Source organism: Cervus canadensis, chromosome 22 (assembly GCF_019320065.1).
Source record: "Cervus canadensis isolate Bull #8, Minnesota chromosome 22, ASM1932006v1, whole genome shotgun sequence".
Classification (NCBI taxonomy): Eukaryota; Metazoa; Chordata; class Mammalia; order Artiodactyla; family Cervidae; genus Cervus; species Cervus canadensis.
Window position 1 is genome coordinate 57835005 of NC_057407.1, and position 20751 is coordinate 57855755.

At 44.1% G+C, this 20751-nt stretch overlaps 1 protein-coding gene and 1 long non-coding RNA gene across 2 annotated transcripts in view; both read left to right on the forward strand.

Annotated features, from left to right (window-relative positions):
• Positions 1 to 20751, forward strand: part of VOPP1 (VOPP1 WW domain binding protein) — a 146569-nt gene that overhangs the window by 36142 nt on the left and 89676 nt on the right. The window lies entirely within an intron of this gene.
• Positions 19 to 16444, forward strand: LOC122424539. The gene is made up of 3 exons (XR_006264466.1): positions 19 to 30; positions 15508 to 15511; positions 16117 to 16444. It is a non-coding gene; the product is annotated as an uncharacterized LOC122424539 (long non-coding RNA).

A 20751-nucleotide genomic window follows, 5' to 3' on the forward strand; every position in this document is an offset into this window, starting at 1 on the left:
CTTTCCTCTTCCTGCCTCGAGGGGAAGGAGGTGACCATGGTCCATTGGGATCTATTTGTGAAATCCCTGGAGTCTCTTTTGTCTTCCCCCCTAGCCTCAGAGCTGGGGAAGGACTTGACCTGGATGTTAATAGGCATTAGCTGAGAGGATTGAAATGATCTCCAATGCACCAATGTCCAGCTCCGCTTCCTAGAGCTGTGACCTGGGGCTGCTGAAATCTGGGTCAGAGGAATTAAGAATTGCCCAGCCTTCTGTCACACTGGACACTTGACACAGTGTGGGTCAGAGCTGGCCCTCCACTTCCTTCTGTGCTCATGTGTGGGTTCACTCATCTGCACCCCAAGACCTGCCCATCAGCCACGTCCCAGAAGCTTTCTCTCCCCCTCTTAACAGAGGCCATAAGCCTCAGGGCCAGGCTGAGGGCTGGCCACCCCGCTGCAGCCCTTCCCCATCCCTGCTGCCTCTGCTCCTTGTGTTTGAAAGCCAGGAGCCTTAATTCAGGTTTTGTTGTCATTGTGGTTGTTTATATGTTTTGGCACAATATGTTTCTGTGTTTTTAATCAGTCTTTAGAAAAATTTTAGATTCATAGAAAAGCTGTGAAGCTAATGTAACATTCCTGTATACCGCTTACCCATTTTCCACTGATTTAACATCTGATATTACCTCACTATATTTGCTAACATATCAGGAAGCATTTAACAGGGGGCTTCCTGTGTGCTGTTTTGAATCTGTCAGGAATCCTTTGGTCCTTATTAATTCCTGAATATTCAGGAACTAAGAAGAGAGGCACGCCTTTCCTGGGCTGAAGAGTCCAGGCATTTCCTTTGTTAGTTTCTCATTATGGTGATAAGTACCGTCTTCTCTCTTTAATAGGGATCGCCTTGTGTTTTGTAAGTCTGGAATTTTAATCTTTATTTTTGCTGAGAATAACTACCTTGTAAGACAGTATATATGCCCATGCCATGTTGCTTAAAACACCTTTGCTCCATCAGAGCTTTGGTCCCCGTGCCTTTCTTTCTTTCTCTCTCTTACTTTCTTATCCTCGACTCCGGATCACCAGGTTCCAGTCCATCAAAGGACCAACACTAAAGGAAAGCAAACCTACATCGGTAACGTTGGTATTAATTAAACTTACGGCTTTGTGTGAATTTCACTGGTTTTCCTGCTGTGCCTTCTGCTCCAGGACTCCATGTTGGATTTAGGCTTCCGTGTTCAGTGTTGCCCCAGCCTCCTGCCTGCCTTTCTTTCTCTTTTCTTTACACATTCTGTTTGTATAACCATTCTCAACCTGGGCAATTCCCCAGGAGAGATTATATGTTTATTTTCGGGCTCGTTTTTAAATACGAGAGCCTTAATCCGCATCCCATGATGGAGCCATCAGCTTGGAAGGTACACGGCTAACACAGACGCGGGTGGGGGCTTCTCGGGGCCTTTGGAGCAGAGCAGGAGCAGGTGTGCTCGGGCAGACCCCGCGACCCCGCGCTCGGCCGGCGAATGGCCAGCGAGGCCCACGAGCCGGGCCTCCAGCTGCAGGCACGTCGGCTTTATCTTCCCAGTCACACCAGGGTGTCATCGTGCCTGTGTTGATCTCTAGGTGAAGTCGGCTGTGCCCAGCCAGCCAGAAAGTGGGAGTGGGAAGAGACACCGTGGCCCGAGCTCAGGAGCGGGCTGTGTTGAGGCTGGGGGACTCGGGAGAGGCCGCGGCCAGGCGCGGATGGGCAGACCCCGCCACCAGAGCACTGGCTTCCTCACCCGGCCTCGGCTAGTGCCTCCTTTGGTAGAAGCCGTGTTCACAGCTGACTGTAAATGACCTTGGCTGTATGTAGCGGGTTTATTTTTATTTTATTATTTTTTGTTTTTAAGAAACTAACATGCATATCAATGGAACAGTTCAGTAGTACCAGAGTTTAAAACTAATTACAGCCCCCTCATGCTTCTGCCATTGCTGTCTGCTTCTGAAAGGCAATGAGGTTCAACTTTTTAAGTTGGTTCTTTTTTTTTTTTTTCCATTTATTTTTATTAGTTGGAGGCTAATTACTTTACAATATTGTAGTGGTTTTTGTCATACATTGACATGAGTCAGCCATGGATTTACATGTATTCCCCATCCCGATCCCCCCTCCCACCTCCCTCTCTACCCGATCCCTCTGGGTCTTCCCAGTGCACCAGGCCCGAGCACTTGTCTCATGGTTCTTTTACTGTTTGCCTCCAAAATTAAAAATAATATGCATATACTTCTAGCTGTAGACTCAGCAGTGTTGGACATTTTTTCAGTCTCTCTCCCTCTGGCATCTCGGTATATTTGATTATAGCAGTAGACATATGGCATACTAATATTTTGCATCTCTTAAAGTACAGCTTTTTTTTCCCCCTTGAGTTCAAAACAGCCTCATGTTTTCATTAACTTAGCCTATTTAGAATATATGATTGAGTTCCCAGGGTCTCCACCAGCTGTGTAGAAATCCTTAACAACGTCTTTCAGAGGTTAGCATCAGATGACATTTGTCAGTCCCAGTTTCCCTCTGGGGAGGTCCTCCCTGAAACTCTGAATTCTCTTTCACGCCAGCCACACTGTGTCCTCCTTGGGAAGAACATGCCAATATCAGAAAGATGATTGTTTTCTGAATTGTTTTCAGTTGGATGAATCCTGGGGTGTTATGGCTAATATTGTTTTTCTCTGCCTTGGCTTCTGGAAGCTGGGGGCCTATCTCCTCCCACCTGCCACACTGCTGCAAACGACCAACACTGTGTTATTTTGTGTATGTATTTCATTCCAGTTTCATCATATTTTCCTCTTCCTGTTCCCCTTTTACTCAGCTGTCATTTTAAAAAAAATGTATCTTAGAAATGAACATAATACATCCTTGTTTTTCTTATATTTTTAAAGAAATTTTATTAAGATGTAATTCACATATCATACACTTTGCCTGTTTAAATATATAATTCAGTATATTCTAGTATATTCACAGGGTTGTGCAACCATCTTTGTGATCTAATTTTAGAATATTTTTTGCCTCCTGAAAAAACCCCCATACTCATTAACAGTCAGTCACTCCCCATTCTGCCCCATCCGATGGCCAGCCCTGAGCAACTGCTAATCTATTTTCTGTCTCTCTAAGTTTGCTTATTATGGACACGTTACATAAATGGAGTCATACAATGTGTGGTCTACTGTGACTGGCTTTTTCCCTGTTATAGCATGTATTAGTACTTCTTTCCTTTTTTATTGGGCTTCCCTGGTGTCCAGGAATAGATCAGAGTATTTACTCAACAGTTGATGTGCTTCTGATTTGCTTCCACTTTTTTGCTGTTATAAATAATGCTGTTGTGATATTTGTGTACAAGTACTTTTTTATGTGGATGTATGTTTTAATCTCTGTTAAGTATATACCTGGGAATGAAATTGCTGAGTCATATGCTGTTTAGCCTTTTGAAAATCAGCCAGACTTTTTCAAAGTCTGAGAATAGCTGCATCATTTTATATTCTCAGCAAATCCTTGTAATTGTGTCTTTTTTTTTTTTTTTATCGTAGTCATCCTAGTGAGTGTGAAGTGGTGTCTCATTGTGATTTTCACTTGCATTTCCTTAATGAGTAATGATGTTAAGCATCTTTTTATGTGCTTGTTGGCCATCTGTATATCTTCCTTGGAGAAATGTCTGTTCAAATAGTTGCCCATTTAAAGAACAGTTTTATTGAGTTATGATCGACATACATGCAGTTCGCCCATTTAAAGTGAACAAGTCAGTGGTTTTTAACATTCACAGTTGCGCAAGTACTGCCACAGTAAGTCTGAGAACTTGACTAGTTCTCATCACCCCAAAAAGAAACCCTGTAGCCATTAACAGTTATTCCTTTGTCCATTTTTAATGGGTTGTCTTTTTATTGTTGAGTTTTAAGACTTCTTTATACAAGTTGCTTATCAGCTGTCAGACTGGCAAATATTTTCTCCCATTCTGTGAGTTGCGTTTTTATTTTCTTAATGGTATTGTTTTCATCAAAACAGTTTAATTTTTGAAGTGGTCCAGTTTATTTTACTTTTTTCTTTTGATACATTTGTTTTTGGTGTCTTTGCCTTGTGTTTTTAGTTGTTGTTTACTTCTGTAGTCTCAGATTTTTTTGAGATCAAAGTCATTAATAAAAATAAATAAGAAAGTTGTGTGGCGATGGCATGAACTCTGTCCACGTGCATCTCGGCAGGGAAATCGGTAATGAGTTTTTAATGTTGAAGCCTCAGTAGAGGCAGGGATCTTTCCAGTGTCTGGAGGGATCAGTTGCCTTCAGCTAGGCTTCCCTAAATCTTTCTTTCAACCTCTGTCTCGGGTTGGTGTGGGGCTGGGCAGCAGGTAGAAGCTGGAGGAGACTTGATGAACCTCTGACACAGTATCCGGGCCTGTCCCCTTCACTTCTGCTGGGGCGCTGGGTCTGAAGAGCACAGACTGGGATCCTCCTGCAGACAGCTCGCACCACTTACAAGGATGGAAGAGAAGTTCATTTATTTTATGAGCTCAGAAGAAAGGGGTTGGCTACCAGGTATTTAGCCACATGTGCACCATTATTTCTGTGAGAAAACAGGCCCTAGATTCTCAATCATCAGTTCAAAAATAGACTTTTGAAAAATGCTGTGTTTCTGAGTTGGTTCTACCTGTGCTCAATCAGTGTTCTTTTTTAGCTGTTCCACCCATGGGGGCTGTGTGTGTGTGAAGTTTTATGTCCCTTTTTTTTTGTCTGCCTATGAGCATTACTATCGTAAGATCCTGGCTTTAAGGCAGCATGCCTGGGGTGGCCATCCCCCTCCAGACCGCACAGTCTGTCAAGGGAGAACGTGAGCTCGCCGAGGCTGGTCTGAGTGGCTGTAGCCCTTTTTCATGAAGAGCTGATTATCCAAGTGTGAATTAGAGCCCTTTTTTTCTCTTCCAGACTCCCATTTGGTTGTTTCATGGCTCATTAGTTTTGTTTTAAGAATGGGCAGGGAAACATGAATAGGGAGAAACGAGCTTTTTAAAAAGTGGTGGATATCAACTGAAATGGCATTCTTAATTTATCTAGGAATTTTATCTGTGTTGATCTTGTTCCACGTTTTCATAGAGAATTGATATGATGGTTTTTTAAAACAAAATGAATGCATGTATATGGTTAAAAAGGGGTGTGAAACTGAACATGATGGCCTCTCCCCCTCCCCTCTACCTCCCCAACTCTAGACTCTCTGCAGAGGTAGCTACCTTTACATTTCTTTTGCTTTGCTCTGAATTTTTAAAGTATTTATATATTAGATACTTTGTTAAAAGTACACAGATGGTATCATATTATACACAGTCTTGTGCATCTTATTTCTTCTTTTTTCATAAGAGATATTTGTTGAAACTGTTTCCATGTTGGCATGCACAGACCTACTGCATCCCCCTTGGAACTGCAGAATATTCCTTTATGTGAATGTTCTCTTAATCTACTCTCTTGATAGACATTTAGGTAGTTTCTAGCTTTTTGCTAATACAGTGCCCCATGAAACTCTTGGGCAAGTGTCTATCTTTTGCAAATTTGCATTAATGGATTATTACATTTGCTCTTAAACCATAAAAGGCCCTGGTTTCCAGTGATTCTTAACTGGGCCATAGAATCATGAGGCTTTGGGTTGTAAACTGATTTGTTGTATATGGTTTGGGTGCAGTCTGATAGGAGAGACTAGAATTCAGATTTTATTTTTGAGAAGATACTTGAGCATTAAGTTAAAACAGGACCCAAGCATTATTGTCTGTTTTGGAGTGCTCAAACATTTATGCTTACATTTCGCGTCTTTGTAATGCTTTGGAGGCTGGAAGGACCTTGATTAACTTTGCCTGGATTTGGAGATGGACTAGAGAGAATAGCTTGGTTAGAGAATACAGTCCCAAACAGGAGAGTTGGGGCAGAACTGGTGAACTGCACCCACTCATTCTGGTCAATAGGAAAAAAGCCACACTGTGTTTCCTGTTCTAGAAGTACTTTTGCAGTGAGATGGAGACATGGTCTGGGGATTGGATCAATAGTAAAAGTTCTCCTGATGTCAGATATTGAAGACAGGTGTCCTGAAGCGCAGGGTCTGGTATGTGGGAGTGTGGCAGAGGGCAGCTTGGCATGACTGAGCTGACAGGGCTGGGCATTTGGTTCTGACTGTGCGAACCTCTCTGCTCAGACCCACAGTTTCCCAAGCAGAGCTCTTGACCTCCTTGTTGGCTTGTGGAGAAGAGCTAGCAAGACAAACAAGATGTGGGCAGGTGATGACTTCAATCCATCTGGCCACTGCCACCCCCTCCTGGCGTGACAGTCAGGGCTTACTAGTACTCACTAAGTGGGTTTGGGGAGAATTAACTTTTGTGGGTAGTTTGGGAGTTGAATTTTCATTAAATGGTTTGGAGTAGTTGGAGTGGGAAGACCTGGGAGATACAGGAAGGTGATTGTTTCTTGATGGTCAGTGAAAGGGCGGCAGACCAATTTCATGCTTTTGCACACATTATCTCGTAGAATCTTTATAATATCCTCAGTGAGGTGTTTGCCATTATCTACCTTTAATGGTGATTGCAGCCATGAAATTAAAAGACACTTATTCCTTGGAAGGAAAGTTAAAACCAACCTAGACAGCATATTAAAAAGCAGAGACATTACTTTGCCAACAAAGGTCCACCTAGTCAAGGCTATGGTTTTTCCAGTGGTCATGTATGGATGTGAGTTGGACTATAAAGAAAGCTGAGCACCGAAGAATTGATGCTTTTGAACTGTGGTGTTGGAGAAGACTCTTGAGAGTCCCTTGGACTGCAGGGAGATCCAACCAGTCCATCCTAAAGGAGATCAGTCCTGGGTGTTCATTGGAAGGACTAATGCTGAAGTTGAAACTCCAATACTTTGGCTACCTCATGTGAAGAGTTGACTCATTGGAAAAGACCCTGATGCTGGGAGGGATTGGGGGCAGGAGGGGAAGGGGACGACAGAGGATGAGATGGCTGGATGGCATCACCGAAACTATGGACATGAGTTTGAGTAAACTCCGGGAGTTTGTGATGGACAGGGAGGCCTGGCGTGCTGCGATTCATGGGGTTACAAAGAGTCAGACACGACTGAGCGACTGAACTGAGCTGAACTGAACATTTAACTGATGAGGGTATGAGTGGAGTCAGAGTTTTACTGACGGTTGATCTGTAATTGGTTTCATTTCTGTGAGCTATAGATGGAAGGTAACTGTGGCTCTTCCACTGACTGCACTTTTTTGCTCTGTGTCTTTCCTGGCACCCAGTGTGATGCTGAACTGAACACTCATTAGAGTGGTCATGGGCTGATGATTGAGTTTGCTGAAGCCTTGCCCAAAGTTCGGATTTCTGTTCTCAGAAGAGTATGGTTGGGGTGTTGTACATTATCCTCCCAAAAACTTGAATGTGAAGCTACTTGTGTGACTTATATGCTTCTGCTTGCTTGAAGAATGATGGCATGATCACTTCTTCCTGCTGAGTTTGGTTCCTGTCTGTTTTCTCATGGTGAGAACATGCCCAGGAATGTTGTGTGAGCTGCCTCACCTGAGAGGCTTGCCTGAGGCTCGCGGCTGTCTTTCATGGCTTTGCTGAGCCCCTGGGGTGCTCAGGGCACACAGACTGAGCATGGGGAAGCAAGCTTTTTCCCTGTAAGTCCAGCTGGCTCCAGAAGAGGTCCTGACAGACCGTCCTTTCCAGTTAGAGAATTAGATAGGGTTAGGTTGAAAGGTCTCTGACTCAGCATTGACATTCAGCCTGCTGTTACAAAATGGCCAGGCTCCTCCCTCCACACGCTTCTGTTGACTTGAAGTTTCTACTAAACCCCCCAAACTTCTTAGACACAACTTTATTTTTTTATAGGGTTTTTTTTTCCATTTATTTTTATTAGTTGGAGGCTAATTACTTTACAATATTTTAGTGGTTTTTGCCATACATTGACATGAATCAGCCGTGGATTTACATGTATTCCCCATCCTGACCCCCCTCCCACCTCCCTCTCCACCCGATCCCTCTGGGTCTTCCCAGTGCACCAGGCCTGAGCACTTGTCTCATGCATCCAGCCTGGGCTGGTGATCTGTTTCACCCTTGATAATATACATGTTTCGATGCTGTTCTCTCTAAACATCCCACCCTCGCCTTCTCCCACAGAGTCCCAAAGTCTGTTCTGTACCTCTGTAGACACAACTTTAAAATCCAGTTCTTCGGCCAGTTCTCTTGCCTCCTTCCCCAGTTCTGCCACAGGAGCTCTGTCTCACACACGACAAAGTCTGTTCTGTTCACTGTTTGTGACTGCTCTGCCTAGTCAGAGTGCGTTTCCCGTCTGCGGGGAGCGACGCCGCGTGCCTGTATTGGTCCAGGGACAGCGTGCCTTTGCTGCTGCTGACGTCCAGTCACCAGAGCTGCTGCCCTGTCACTGCTCTCGCCAGCGCCCCAGCCAGGGTCTTCCACTAAGAGTGTTCTGCTCTTCAGTCCTGCGCACGTCATCTGCTTCCCATCCCTCGACGGTGCCCCGGGATCTCGTCCCACCTTGTTCCCTCAGCAGCCCCCACTGCTGTCCTCACTGTGCTGAATCCTAATTGGAAAGTGACCAGGGCTGGGTATCAACCATGCTGTGCTCAGTCAAATCAAATGGAAACTTTTCAGCAGGCAGAGGAGGATATGTAAGCATTTCCACAAAAGCATCTCCTGGACCCCTGCGCTGGGCCAGACACTGGACGTAACAGGGCAGATATGGCAGGACCGCTAAGCTTCAGAGGCTCCTGGTCTGTGGATGCTCAGGAGTATGGAACAGCGGAACCCCCAGGTAAAGAATATGGGCCCTTGAAGACAGCATCATACCAGCTGCTGGGTAGGCACCGCATGCTCCCTGATATACTGGGGATGGTCCTTCCCTGATCACATCATGGGACAGCCCACACCACACTAAGTATCCCTCCAGGCTCAGCAGTCTACCCATTGATCCATTTTTAGGAATCAGTTCAGTTGAGTTTAGTCACTCAGTCATGTCTGACTCTTTGAGACCCCAAGGACTGCAGCACGCCAGGCTTCCCTGTCCATCATCAACTCCCAGAGCTTACTTAAACTCACGTCCATCAAGTCAGTGATGCCATCCAACCATCTCATCCTCTGTCGTCCCCTTCTCCTCCGACCTTTTATCTTTCCCAGCATCAGGGTCCTTACAATGAGTCAGTTCTTCACATCAGGTAGCCAAAGTATTGGAGTTTCAGCTCCAGCATCAGTCCTTCCAATGAATATTCAGAACTGATTTCCTTTAGCGTGGACTGGTTGGATCTCCTTGCAGTCCAAGGGACTCTCAAGAGTCTTCTCCAACACCACACTGCAAAAGCATCAATTCTTTAGTGCTCAGCTTTCTTTATAGTCCAACTCTCACATCCATACATGACCACTGGAAAAACCATAGCTTTGACTAGATGGAACTTGGTTGGCCAAGTACTGTCTCTGCTTTTTAATATGCTATCTAGGTTGGTCATAGCTTTTCTTCCAAGGGGCAAATGTCTTTTAATTTCTTGGCTGCAGCCACCATCTGCAGTGATTTTGGAGCCCAAGAAAATAAAGTCTGTCACTGTTTCCACTGGTTCCCCATCTATTTGCCAAGAGGTGATGGGACCAGATGCCATGATCTTAGTTTTTTGAATGTTGAGTTTTAAGCCAGCTTTGTCACTCTCCTCTTTCACTTTTCATCAAGAGGCTCTTTAGTTCTTCACTTTCTGCCGTAAGGTTGGTGTCATCTTCATATCTGAGGTAATTAATATTTCTCCCAGCAATCTTGATTCCAGCTTGAGCTTCATCCAGCTCAGCATTTCTCATGATGTACTCTGCATATAAGTTAAATAAGCAGGGTGACAATATACAGCCTTGACGTACTCGTTTCCTGATTTGGAACCTGTCTATTGTTCCATGTACAGTTGTAACTTTTGCTTCTTGACTTGCATACAGATTTCTCAGGAGGCAGGTCAGGTGGCCTGGTATTCCCATCTCTTTAAGAATTTTCCACACAGTTAAAGGCTTTGACATAGTCAGTGAAGCAGAAGTTGACATTTTTCTGGAACTCTCTTGCTTTTTTGATGATCCAGTGAAAGTGAAGTCGCTCAGTCATGTCTGACTCTTTGCGACCCCGTGGACTGTAGCCCACCAGGCTCCTCTGTCCATGAAATTCTCCAGGCAAGAATACTAGAACGGGTTGCCATTTCCTTCTCCAGGGGATCTTCCCAACCCAGGGATTGAACCCAGGTCTCCCGCATTGCAGGCAGACGCTTTAACCTCTGAGCCACAGTGATCCAGTGGATGTCGGCAGTTTGATCTCTGGTTCCTCTGCCTTTTCTAAAACCAGCTTGAACATCTGGAAGTTCACGGTTCAAGTACTTTTGAAGCCTGGCTTAGAGAATTTTGAGCATTACTTTACTAGCATGTGAGATGAGTGCAATTGTATGGTAGTCCACACAAATGTCTGCACCGCACATTTTTAGGAATAAGATAATGTAAATGAAGTTTCTTGTACTAATGATTTTAGAAAAATTTAGAGCCCCAAAGAGAACGTTAACATCTCAGTTTCTGAAAATTCAGGAAATTTTCATCTAAGCAACACAGCCTGACCCCAAACAGTGGGCACTGCAGGGAAGAACATTCCAGGTGGAGAGAAAGATCTAGACTTGCCTTCAGGAGCTTGCTGTCCAGAGGCAGGTGGAAGGCAGGGAATGGAAAGTGGCCCTGGTGTGGCCGAGCTTGGCGGTCTGGCAGGTTGGGGCACGTGGCCAGGCCAAGGTGAGACCTTCCCTGGTTGTCTGGAGTTTAATCTGTCATGAGGAATTTTCAGGGATCTAGGGGAAACCTGTACAGGTCAGGCTCTCTGAGCCCCATTGCTTTCTCTTGTTCATATAATGCAGTCCTGTGTAGGATAAAATTATATTCCAAAGGAAGGGACTATATATTCCAACCTCCAGGAAAAAAAAAAGAAAGAAACATGCAATCAATGGAACGTCACTGGAGATTTGCAAGCAAGGAGTTGGTGTGCTGCTGTCCATCCTTCTGGGTTGTCCTCTACAGAGCCCGGTGTAGCCCCTGAGCCTCGTTTGGTCTTGTGAGGAAGGAGGGAGGCAGGCGCAGTACCAGCTGTGCCCCCAGCCAGGCCTCCTGTGGTGTGGGAGCTCATGAAGGCTGTGGGGAATACAGGAGTGGCCTTGGGCCTGCCCAGCCTGGGCCCCTGCTCTTCTGTCCCCACCTGCCTCCCCTTGTCTTCCTCATCCTCTTCTTTACTGCTGGCAGGCTCCTACACGCTCTCTATTCAACTCCTGGCCCCTGGCATGGCTTGCTGACCAGATAGCTGGGGTGGAAATAAGAGGAGGAGCTGGCCGGTGTGGCTGGCATGCTCTCATGGGGGTGCTGCTGTTCCCAAATAGGAGCTGGAGGCAGTGGAGGCTCTCTGCTGGTATGCTACCAGGAGGTTGTATCTGATACGGTGTCTAGATGGCAGGTAGAGGTGGAAGAAGGTCCCCAGGTCAGTAGAGAACCCTCCGCAGTATTGTATTCCGGCATTTGTCATACTCAGGATGCATGTACGAGGGCTGCACTGGAGAAATGTGGGCGACCTTAGGTCAAAACTGGGGAAGCTGCAGAGAAAACTCAAAAGCAGAAACTCAGTTTTGGGAAATCCTGAAATTGGGTTCTGAGTGACAGAGAGAGGCAGAGATGCAGAATGAGGCTATGGGCAGTCCCAACTTCCCAAACAGCTACTCCCAAGGGAGTAAGAACTTTTGCATTCTGCAGGCAACTGTCGCAAGACCAGGCCCTTTGTCAAAACTGCAGAGCAGAAGATGGTATGAGAAATGAACCTGAGTCCACCAGTGGAATTTGTCTTCTGCTTGTATTTGCTTTTTTACCACCATATGGTCTTCCTTTTCTCCCTTCATTCTCCATTCCCTTAAGAAAAAAAAAAAAAACCCACACAAACCAATTTCCATCACAGATTTTAAAAAGCAAGACACAGTGAAAGCTATTAGAAATGATAGCTGATGCAGCCATGAATTAAAAGATGCTTACTCCTTGGAAGAAAAGCTATGAGAAACCTAGACAGCATATTAAAAAGCAGAGACAGTACTTGCTGACAAAGGTCTGTCTAGTCAAGGTTATGGTTTTTCCAATAGTCATGTATGGTTGTGAGAGCTGGACTATAAAGAAAGCTGAGTGCCAAAGAATTGATGCTTTTGAACTGTGGTGTTGGAGAAGACTCTTGGGAGTCCCTTGGACTGCAAGGAGATCCAACCAGTCCACCCTAAAGGAAATCTGTTCTGAATATTCTTTGGAAGGACTGATGCTGAAGCTGAAACTCCAATACTATGGCCACATGATGCAAAGAACTGACTTATTGGAAAAGACCCTGATTCTGGGAAAGATTGAAGGCAGGAGGAGAATGAGATGACAGAGGATGAGATGGTTGGATGGCATCACTGACTCGATGGACATGAGTTTGAGTAAGCTCCGGGAGTTGGTGATGGACAGGGAAGCCTGGTGTGCTGCAATCCATGGGGTCTCAAAGAGTCAGACACGGCTGAGCAACTGCACTGAACTGAGAGCTAGGAGACAGAGCTATAAAAAGTTTGCTGATAGTCTTGCAGAAATGTGTTGCATTGGGTGGAAAGCCAGGGCTGTCTATAATACTAAAAGAATTGTTTTCTTTTTTAACTGAGTTCTGCTATCCTCCTCCCAGTGGGTGTTTTGCTGCACCCCAGCCCACCCCAACCCACATCCTCAGTAGGAGAAAAGAGGAGTCACTCAGAACAGAGCATCAAGAGGGTGATGACCCCATGAGGTCAGTTGATTGTAACCACTGTCAGATGTGGGCAAGCAGGTCATTCAGACCACATGCCCTGACCGTTTCAGGACATATTTCTTTTCATTCTTTGAGCTCATGTATTATGCATCCTATGCATGCAAGGGCCAAGTGTGAGTCACACCTATGTATCCCTGCCATTCTGTCTAGGGGAGCAAGGATGGGAGCAGCAGTTAACACCAAGGACTCTGCTCATTGCAGCCACAGCGTGGAGTCCAGGGCATGCAGGCACAGGGCTCAGATGGCACAGAGGAGTCTGTTCAGCAGAGTCCCCCCTCATACACTCAGATCTGGGAGAAACTTCATGTTTAGGTTGAGACCTGAAGGAGCAGTGCCCGGCACTGTGGGGCTGACATGGAGACGCACACTGGTAAGTCGAGGCTGCAGGAAAGAACAAGACAGGACTAGAGCTCTTGACCCAGGGCGAGGGGTAGGTCACAGTGCCTCTGAACATGGGGAGCCACCATATGTTCAGCCTTTAGACATGCTTTAGTCAGATCTCAGCTTCTTTTCTTCTCCTGTCCTCCTTACAGTTAGAATCCAGACTTAGAGATGTATATGTCATCACACTGTCCAATACACTCTTCTTGCAAAATATAAGTTAAATAGGAAGGGGTAGTACACAGGTTAAGTTAGGAAATCCTTATCTACTCATTTCGGCATTTTTTGCTCTTAAAGCTGCTGGTCTTACTAATCTAAGGCATTTCTCTTAGTAAAAGTTGATAAGTAGATATTTTCTCCTTTGTCTGGTGGCTAAGTTTTGGGTCTGCTGGTAAAGACTTAGAACCAGTATCTGTTATTGAATTTGAGCTGTGTGATGTGGTTGGAAATCACAGTTCTTTCTCCCATTCTCACTCACTTCCCTGGGGGCCCTTAAAGCTACGTTTCAGGCCCCTGCCCACCCCCTGCCCCCACTCTGGGCAGAGCTGCTCTGCTGGGCTTTTCACACTGCAGCTCGCTGATTCCAAGCAGTGCTGCTCAAAGGGATGCCTCTCCTGGACTAGGCCTTTGGGTAAAGCACCAGAAGTCTGGACTTTCTTTAGGGATTTTGTTGGAATTGGGCCTGTAACCAAGGTTGATTATATTAGTTTATTGCCACCAAATAGCACTGATTTTCCATCTGTTACCATTGCTTTCACACCATTCTAATTAACTCTCCTGGTCGTCAGTTTCTGAATGAATTATGTTTTGTGACATTTGGAAAATTTGTCACATAAACCCTTTTGGCTGCAGCCCATGCATTCATTTCCTGTTGTTTTGTGCCATGAGGTTGCACCTCTGAGTATTTTTAGTAGCTAAGAACTCTCTTCTGTTGCCTTAAAAATTTGCACAAAGTGAGAACTGAGAGTTAAGTTTTATTTGGAGCAAATGAAGACTGAAGCCTGGGAGATAGTACTTCGGATAGCTCTGAGAAACTGTTCTAAAGAGGCAGGGGGAAAAGGTTAGGATATATGTGATTTTGGTGAAGGGGGAATACATGTAATTAAGCACATGTTTTCCCAGAAGTTTTCTACTAGTCTCATGAAGCTTTGCTAATCGCAAGGAACAGTCATCACCTTGAAGGGTATTACTGGTTTTCTAGATATGGGGAGATACAAGAATTGGGCTCATAAAATCTACTCCTGAAAATATCCAAGTATCTGAAGACCTGTCCTGCCAGTTTTTGCCCCGTGAGCACAGAGTGCTTCATTTCTGCTCTCCACCCTGAACTCTGTTCAAGGAGCGTTGAAAGTCAGTAGCTGCAGTAGCACATGATTTAATCCTCATAGAGGCAGATGTGTGTGTGTGTGTGTGTGTGTGTTTGCTCAGTTACTCCATGTCCAACTCCATGCGACCCCATGGACTGTACAGCCTTCCAGGCTCCTCTGCCCTTGGGATTATTCAGGCAAGAATACTGGAATGGGTTGCCATTTCCTCCTTCAGGAAATCTTCTCAACCCAGGGATCAAACCCACATCTCCTGTGTCGGCTGCATGACCACTGAGCCACCAATTGGCAAGTGTCAATTTGTAATAGACACTTGTAAGGGCAAGTGTGGGTGGTTTTTGGTTTGCCTCCAAGATGGGTTTTGGGTCCATTTGTTCTGCAGTTGTTCTTGGCAGGTCAGCCAATTTGAGCACCTTTGTTTTCATTTTGCTCTCAGAGATGCAGTAAGTGACAGCTAAGATATCTGAAGAATAGTTCCTAATAGCCTATAAAAGGAGATGGAGGTAGACTCTTCCATGTGGTTTCAGTTGTCATTTTAATTTTCTTCTAGACAGTGAAATCATGCCTAAAATAAATCTCATATGACTCCCTGTGAGAGCTGTGTCAGATGTTCCAAAGAATAAGATTGTGGATTATTGTGGCACAGGAAACTGCATCTTCTGTTCACTGCCAGGGAAAGAACAGACGTAGAAACCAACTTACCTCATGCAAACCCAGCTTTCCGCTTACTTTTTGTGTTACCTTGGCCAAGTCTACCTCTCTGAGACTTAGTTTACTCATTTGTAAGTATATGAGCTCCTGATTCCCGGGGTTGTTATGCTGTTGAATGAGATTTCATCTGAAGAGCCCCTGGAGGATGATAGATTCTCCGTCAATGGCAGCTGCTACTTTTACCTTACAATTGAGCTGGAGTGAAAAGGTGTTCATTGTTAGGGAAATGCCAATTAAAACCACAGTGGGGTACCAGAACATCAGACGATTAGTGTGGAGAAACAAGCCTAAGACACTGCTGGTTGGAATGTAAAGTAGTACAGCTGTTTGGAAAGCAGCAGGTTCCTCACAAAGTTAAAAGTAGAGTTGCCGTATGACCCAGCAGTTCCACTCCTAGGTACCTTCCCAAGAAGTGAAGACAGACGTTCACACAAAGACCTCCATGTAAGTTTTTGTAGCAGCCTTATTCATAGTAGCCAAAATTAGGAAAACAACCCAAGTGAATAGATAAACAAAATATGGTATGTCCATTCAGTAGAAAACTATTTAGCACTAAAAAGGAGTGAACTGCTGATAAATGCAACATTGATAGATCCAGATATAAAGGATTGTATGTCGTATGATTTTTATTTAATTGAACCTTGTAGATAAGGCAAAGCTATAGTGATACAGAATTGGTCATTGTTGCCTGGGCTGCAGTGGGACTCTGCGCTTTCACTGCTGAGCGCCCAGGTTCAATCCCTGGTCGGGGAGCTAATATCACACAAGAAGTACAGCACAGCAACAAAAAAAAGAAAAAGAAAAAAAAGAAAATGGATGATATCTACAGTTATAATTTTGTGATTTTTAATGAGAAATATGTATTCAGTAAAGATGTCTGTTGTTAGGTTAATGGAGTGACTTTTGGAAAGCCCCTAGGCAACCTAAGGATTGGGGCTGCTTCCAGGGAAAACAGCCATGTGATCAGAAGAACATGTGAACTTTCAGTATACCCCCATATCTCCAGGGGAGGGGACAGGAGTGGGAAACTGAGTCCATTTACCAACAGTCCGTGATTTAATCCACTCCAAGATGGCAGAGTAAAAGGACATGTGCTTATCTTTTCCTGTGAGAACACTAAACTCGCGACTAGCTGCTGAACAACGATCAATAGGAAAATGTTGGAACCCACCAAAAAAGATACTCCACATCCAAGGACAAAGGAGCAGCCTCACCAAGATGGTAGGAGGGGCCCAATTGTGTTTAAAATCAAACCTCATACCCGCCAGAGATGTTGCAGGGCACAAACAAAACCTTGGTGCTCCAGGGCCCAGGAGACAGGAGCAGTAACCCCACAAGAGACTGAGCCACACTTGCCTGTGAGTGTTTTGAGCTCTCTGGTGAAGGCATGGGTTGACAGTGGCTTGCTGTGTGGCCAGGAGCACTGACAGCTGCAATACTGGGAGACGCAGTGTGCTGGCAGAAATTTTTTTGAAGGAGGTTGCCATTACCCCTACCGTAGTTTGGGCTCAGGCCAAACTACAGAGAAGGGGCACAGCCCCACCCATCTGCAGAAAATTGGATTAAAGATTTACTGAACATGGCCCTGCCCATCAAAGCACAGACTGGATTTTCCTCATAGGCAGTCCCTCCCATCGGGAAATTGCACAAGCCTCTTATTCTCATGCATCAGAGGGCAGACAGAAAGAAAACCACAATCTCAGAAAACTAACCAAAATGATCACATGGATCACAGCATTGTGTATTTCAATGAAACTAAGAGCCATGCTGTGTAGGGCCTTCCAAGACGGATAGGTCATGGTGGAGAGTTCTGACAAAAATGTCCACTGGAGAAGGAAGTGCAAACCACTTCAGCATTATTGCCTTGAATACCCCATGAACAGTATGAAAAGCATAAAGATATGACACTGGAACATGAACCTCCCAGGTTGGTAGATGTCCAGTACGCTCCTGGAGAAGACCAGAGAATCAGCTCCAGAAGCAGTGAAGAGGCTGAGCCACAGCAGAAATGATGCCCGCTGGTGGGTGTGTCTGTTGGTGAGAGTAAAGTCTGATGCTGGAAAGAACAGTTTTGCCTAGGAACCTGGAATGTTAGGTCCATGAATCAAGGTAAATTGAAAGTGGTCAAACAGGAGATGGCAAGAGAGAACATTGACATTTTAGGAATCAGTGAATGAAAATGGACGGGTGGGCGAATTTAACTCAGATGACCATTATATCTACTACTGTGGACAAGAATCCCTTAGTATAAGTGGAGTAGCCCTCATACTCACACAACAGTCTGAAATGCAGTACTTGGGTGTAATCTCAAAAATGACAGAATGATCTCAGTTTGTTTCCAGGGCAAACCATTCAATATCACAGTAATCCAAGTCTGCCCCAACCACTAATGCAAAAGAAGCTGGAGTTGAATGGTTCTATGAAGATCCACAAGACTTTTATAACTAACACCAAAAAAAAAAAAAAGATGTCCTTTTCATCATAGGGAAGTGGAAAGCGAAAGTAGGAAGTTAAGAGATACATGGAATAACAGGCAAATTTGGCCTTGGAATACAAAATGAAGCAGGGCAAAGGCTAACAGAGTTTTGCCAAGGGAATGAATGGTCATAGCAAATACCCTCTTCCAACAACACAAGAGAGGACTCTACACTTGGACATCACCAGATGGTCAATATCAAAATCAGATTGGTTATATTCTTTGCAGTGAAAGATGGAGAAGCTCTATACAGTCAGCAAGCAAGATTGGGAGCTGCCTGTGGCTCAGATCATGAACTCCTTATTGCCAAATTCAGACTTAAATTGAAGAAAGTAAGGAAAACGACTGGGCCATTCAGGTATGACCTAAATCAGAACATTTATGATTATACAGTGACAAATAAATTCAAGGGATTAGATCTGATAGACACAACTCCTGAAGCACGATAGACAGAAGTTCACAACATTGTATTTGGTGGTGAGCAAAACCATCTCCAAGAAAAAGAAATGAAGCAAGACAAAATGGTTTTCTGAGGAGGCCTTACAAATAGCTGAGAAAAGAACAGAAGCTAAAGGCAAAGGAGAAAAGGAAAGATAAATCCATTTGAATGCAGAGTTCCAAAGAATAGGAAGGAGAGAGAAGAAAGCCTTCTTAAGTGATCAATGCAGAGAAATAAAGGAAGAAATAGAATGGGAAAGACTAGAAATCCCTTCAAGAAAATTAGAGATACCAAGGGAACATTACATGCAAAGATGAGCTCAATAAAGGACAGAAACAGCAATGACCTAACAGAAGCAGAAGATATTAAGAAGAGGTGGCAAGAATACAAAGAACTGTACAAAAAAGTTCCTAATGACCCAGATAACCAAGATTGTGTGATCACTCACCTAGAACCAGACATCCTGGAGTATGAAGTCAGGTGGGCTTTAGGAAGCATTACTACAAAAAAAGCTAGTGGAGGTGATGGAATTCCAGCTGAACTATTTCAGATCTTAAAATATGATGCTATTAAAATGCTGCACTCAATATATCAGGAAATTTGGAAAACTCAGCAGTGGCCACAAGACTGGAAAAGTCAATTTTCATTCCCGTCACAAAGAAGGGCAATGCCAAGAAATGTTCAAACTCTTGCACAATTGCACTCATTTCACATGCTATCAAGGTAATGTTCAAAATCCTTCAAGCTAGGCTTCAACAGTATGTGAACCAAGAACTTCCATGTACACACTGGATTTAGAAAGGGCAGAAGAACTAGAGATCAAATTCCCAACATGTGTTGGATCATAGAAAAAGCAAGGGATTTCCAGAAAAACATCTACTTCTGCTTCAGTGACTACGCTAAAGCCTTCAACTGTGTGAATCACAACAAACTGTGGAGAATTCTTAAAGAGATGGAATACCAGACCACCTTACCTGCCTCTGGAGAAACCTGTATGCAGATCAGGAAGCAATAGTTAGAACCGGACATAGAACAACAAACTGGTTCAAATTTGGGAAAGGAGTACATCAAGGCTGCATATTGTCACCCTGCTTATTTAACTTATATGTGGAGTACATCATGCGGAATGCACGCTGGAAGAAGTGCAAGCTGGAATCAAGATTGCTGGGAGAAACATCAATAACCTCAGATATACAGATGACACGACCCTTATGGCAGAAAGTGAAGAGGAACTAAAGAGCCTCTTGATGAAGATGAAAGAGGAGAGTGAAAAAGCTGACTTAAAACTCAGCATTCAAAAAATAAAGATCATGGCTTCTGGTCCCATCACTTCATGGCAAATAGATGAGGAAACAGGGAAAATAGAGAGATACTTTATTTTCTTGGGCTCCCAAATCACTGCAGATGGTGACTGCACCCATGAAATTACAAGACGCTTGTTTCTTGGAAGAAAAGCTATGACAAACATAGCATATTAAAAAGGAGAGACATTACTTTGCCGACAAAGGTCCGTCTAGTCAAAGCTATGGTTTTCCCAGTAGTCATATATGGATGTGAGAGTTGGACTATAAAGAAAGCTGAGCGCCAAAGAATTGATGCTTTTGAACTATGGTGTTGGAGAAGACTCTTGAGAGTCCCTTGGACTACAAGGAGATCCAGCCAGTCCATCCTAAAAGAAATCAGTCCTGAATATTCATTGGAAGGACTGATGCTGAAGCTGAAACTCCAAAACTTTGGCCACCTGATGTGAAGAACTGACGTACTGGAAAAGACCCTGATGCTGGGAAAGATTGAAAGTGGGAGGAGAAGGGGACGACAGAGGATGAGATGGTTGGATGATATCACCAACTCGATGGCCATGAGTTTGAGCAAGCTCTGGGAGTTGGTGATGGACAGGAAAGCCTGGCGTGCTGCAGTCCTTGGGGTCACAAAGAGTCAGACATGACTGAGCAACTGGACTGATGAGACTTCCCAGAATTTTCCCAGGGATATTAACTGGGACTAATTATGTCTTATAATCTCTATGATCCTGGAATCTTCAGTATTTTAGTAGATAGTGCTGTATCTTTGTTGGTTATTTGCTGGCCATTTGTGAATTCCTGGTGTGGTGTGGTTTCCTTGTATTAGACACTGGAGGATTTTTTGTTTCTGTCTCTTAGCTTCTGTGGCTTTTTTTCCCTTTAGAAGTTTTTTCCCTTCCCTCTGAGAAGTCTCATACTCTTATTGCTAAAAAAAAAAAAAAGAAAGAAAGAAAAGAAAAAGAAAATAAAGAAAACAGAACAAGTTTCCTTGGCGATTTCTTCCTGAAAATAATGAATGCACATAAGCCCAGAGATTAAGTAATTAGCACTCAAGGAATTGATTAAAATTCCAATACAGGAGTTTAAGGCACTATCATTTCAATATATTATTTGAGACATTGAGATAACTAACTGTCACACACTCTGTAAATTCTTTTTTTTTTTTTCCTAGGTATTTTCTCCCCCCCCCCCCATTTATTTTTATTAGTTGGAGGCTAATTACTTTACAATATTGTAGTGGTTTTTGCCATAATTGACATGAATCAGCCATGGA